The following is a 4,540-nucleotide window of genomic DNA, read 5'->3' on the forward strand; positions in this document are numbered from 1 at the left end:
CTTCACTAAGAATCAAAAATACCCAGATTATAAAGTTATTTATTAAACATCTTATAATATTGCATAAAACGAATATTTATAAGCCTTTAAAGTGGTTTTATAACGCATGAGGTTTCATCATAAAATAAATTACCACAATAGAAGAATATTACATGTTAGTTGTTACCATATAAAATATTATATAAGTGATATTATCTTTTAATTTTTATGTTTTTATAACAGTTTTCAATTCTTATACATAATAAATGTATTATACACCTAATATTATTACAAACATAAACTTACATACAATTTATTAGTATTATGTTATCTCTGTTTCAATTACCTATTTTTTTTATGTATAAATTCACGAAACCTTTATTCTTTTACCTTGAATAATGAATAAACTTTTTCAACCTTCGTCTATTAAATGTATGAAATAATTTATAGTTCATGTTATAGAATATATGATATAAGGTAAGAATAAAGTTGATTTATACGTAAATTTTACTAATATTAATATATTTGTTTGATTTAAAAATTATAATAATAATTGACGAAATTTGATTTGAAATACTTCTACTAAGACTCGAAATAATAATTTTAAATTTTCAAATATTTATTGATGGCACATTTTAAACATCGTAGAATTAAAATGTAGTAGCATATATCGTTTATCAGATATTACAAAAAAATACAATTCGATATATTTTAAGTACGCATTAGCGTTTGTATAATAAACAACGCATCTAATATTCCAATGTAATTTTTAACATTATTGTTTATTATAGTCGTAAAAATAAAATCCGTTAGATAGTTTAATTTTAATGGTATTTGTTTAGAAAAAAAAAAAAAAATAAATAATAATTCATGAACATATCGTTAAATTTTAACCGTACGTCCGTACCAATCGTTTTCTACTTTTATATTAACGATTTAACTATGTAATATTACTGTACTATTTTGCTATTTACAGAATACCTTTATATTTGTAAAGTAAGTAGGTAGTTGGAAGGTACAACATACAATTTTCTTATATCAGTTATGCCTATCGTGTATATTCTGTTAATATAATATTATATCCACTTTATTAATCCTATTTTCTAGCTACATGCATATACGTCTATATAATACGTTTTATTTTCATTTAAATCGTTTTACAATCATTAATTTAAAGATAAAAACATATTATCCGAAGTCAATATAAATTATGCCCATGTCTATACTTAATCGAATGATATAAATTTAAAATACATATTAGAAAACGCTTTAAACGGATCGTATCGGCTGGCGCACTCCGTAGAATAATATTATTTTAATTTATATCTTTAATAAAAATGTGCACTGTGGCTGGACGTTTAATTATATAATATGTCGTATTTTCCAATAGGCGTATCCGCGTATCGACAAAATCTGTATAATATGAAATGACTGCAATTCATTATCTTTCTCGCGTGAATCGGACTAGTTGAGCTTTATATCGAAATGGAAAACCAGATACCTACCGTTTATTCAATTTTAATAGGATATATTATATGTTATACAGAAAGTATAATTGCAATATAAGTTGACTAGAAACGCGAGAAATGCTAATGTTTTTTTTCCCTAACTAAGTAAAATTTATGTGATGACTTTAGTTCTTTAGTATGCTTTTGTACGTTTCTAATTTTTTTTTAATTTCAAGCTCCTTAGTTTTTATATATATATATATATTTATTAACTACTTAATTTTACAATGTAAAACAAACCCAGACATTTCGGAATGATTATTTCGGTAAAAACGGTATGACCAGAATGAACCCTATTTCAGAGAAAAATGCATTTTTTTGTATTTTATATTTTATAATATTGTAAAATACTGTAATAAAATTGATCAAGTTAACTCTATATATTATATTCATTTGACTCGACATAGGTTTGGTTAACTATATAAGTAGTGTTAATTATACGGAATACGAATGCATTTTGTATGGGCGACGAAGTGCACAATATAATATATGCGATGTTTTTGGAGAAAATAGTTCATTATTCTGTACTATCATAGAACATAATGTAAGCGACAGTGCTGAAACAATCGATCGATTTGTTTTCATTCTGCCGGTGGCTCGGCATGATGTTGGCAGCGAAGACTCCGCATCATCATTAACCATGTTTTAATCATAGACCTTATACTACTGAGGTCTATGGTCACTATAATCATTATAGTATAATTAGAATATAATGGATGTGTTAAATTTGAATTCAATAATTTATCATTGTATACGTAAAATAACTCTTAACAGAGATTGCCTGTTAGTCTATATTATTAACTTAGTATATTTCAAGATAAGTTTTTTGATAAAGCTATTTAAGTTATTTATTTTACTATGAGTAGTACGGTAGGTCGGTTTAATTTTTATGAAAATTATATTCATTATATTATTATTAGTGTTTAATCATTATAATAATATATATATGTATAACACATATTATATTATTTTTATTAACTTCATAACTAAATAAAAACATTTTTTTTACATTGAAATTAATATTTATAACATATGAATTAATTCGTCAGTTATTTACACAACTAATGTGTAATTCAACACAATAATCCTTGGTAAAATATAAATTTTATAAATTTTGTTAATTCCGAATAAATTTCAACACACAATACAATAATATTGTTACAATTCTGTGGAATTTATAGTATGGATTAATCGAATTCCCAGAACTTTTTTTCTTTTACTTTTTTTTTCTCGTCTTTTTTGTCATCTTTCTTTTCATTTTCTTTCTGAGATATTATATAATTTAGCCATTTTAAACAATAGTGTATAAACATATGTACACTCTGGCCGTCAGGTTCACCACATATAGGACCCGCAGGATTTTATGTATACATAAAACTGCATACTCCATACAGCTTGTTATTACAAATCATTGGTCCACCGCTGTCTCCCGGACATGTCATTCTCAAGTCATCCTTTGTCACCACTTGCGAACACAAAAATTCTTGCCATCCATGTTCTACTCGTTTTCTATTTAAACAAGTTTCAAAATAAATAAAAAAATTAATTAAATTATTTGTGTTTATTACGATTGGGGGTTTTTACAAGCGGTTCTACCGTGTCTGACAAGAACCTCTATCCTGTTCCTTATTGAACCCTTAATAAGCTTATCACCTGTTACACCGAATCCAATACATACACATGTCAATGCTTTGTTATTGGCAAAATCTTTAGGCTCACCACCAACCATTAAAATATATTATAAAAATTTAAATCATAAGCTTTTATTAACACGACAACATAAATCTTTTAAAAACATTTAAAAATCATCGATACAGGCATATCTATATACCTTTGTAAATATGAAAATTGAAATATTTATTGTCACCTATATTCTTTAAAACTACTCAACCGATTAGCATGATTGTTTTTAATAAAATAGTACATCGCACATCAGATTTTAAGTCGATTTCTGATTTTATTAGTCAACGAAAAATATCGAGTTATTAGTTTTTTAATTAATAATCGACAAATACGTACATAAATATTTTATTCTTTTCTTCCGTGTTACTGATTATTAGTTATTATTAAAAATTAGTATTTTAGTGAATGATTGATATTGTTTAACAGTACAATACTTTTTCATATTTTTAGGTTCACACTATTAAAACTTTACGAGTAGCTGGGTTTTGGTCCAGAATGAAGAGCAAATTAAATTTGTTTGTTCAACAAAAAAGGCATTTAAATAAAATACTGCTGTTAAATATAGTAAGAAAAAAAAGCAATATTTGGCGGGGCAGCTATGTAAAATATATGAAAATATATCATCATACACCAAATCAGAAAACCAAAAATGTTATTTATCCACACGCGTTATGCTAAATGTTAGCGTCAGACTACACGCACGTTTTAGTAGAAAAAAAAAATAAACACGATAATTACTATGAACTACTTGTTTAGTGTTTATAATATACTCTCTGACTAATATACTCTCACTACTAATCTGTTATGCAAATTCGTATGTTACAATAATTGCTTACGAATCGTTTTACCACGGCCACATGTATTGAATAATATTACACACGCGCGCGTACCTATATATTAGTATGTTACCTTCGGCTATACCTATATCTAATACATTATTAAGTGTACCATGCGAATTATATGCACCTTTTCGGTGATTTAATAATAATAATATTATATATATATTATTATATTTTTTTTCGGTCATGCGGTAAATTGTGTTAACACGTAAGACGTACATATTATACTCCAACAACAACAATTTAAAAATATTTGTATGGGTAAATAATAATAATAACTGAAAAATATGGATATCGGTGATGGTTGGTTCGGATTGAATAACATTATTTGTTCCCATATAATATGTGTTCTTTTTTGCTATCCACGGGCTTTATTTAAATAATATTTGATGTTTTTCAGCACGTAGTTTCTTAAAAAAGAAAAAACATAAATCTAAAAAAAAATATAAGAACTAAGTGCTGATAATTGTCCAAGTTCAAAAATTACGAGAAATTACATCATGAACAAAATACTTAGTGATTGAAATAATG

The 4,540-nt window shown here is 25.9% G+C and overlaps 1 pseudogene; it reads right to left on the reverse strand.

Moving 5' to 3' along the window:
* Window positions 1–2,604: 2,604 nt before the first annotated feature.
* LOC114253695 lies at window positions 2,605–3,216 on the reverse strand (annotated as a pseudogene).
* Window positions 3,217–4,540: the final 1,324 nt, after the last annotated feature.

This window comes from Rhopalosiphum maidis, chromosome 4, assembly GCF_003676215.2.
Source record: "Rhopalosiphum maidis isolate BTI-1 chromosome 4, ASM367621v3, whole genome shotgun sequence".
Classification (NCBI taxonomy): domain Eukaryota; kingdom Metazoa; phylum Arthropoda; class Insecta; order Hemiptera; family Aphididae; genus Rhopalosiphum; species Rhopalosiphum maidis.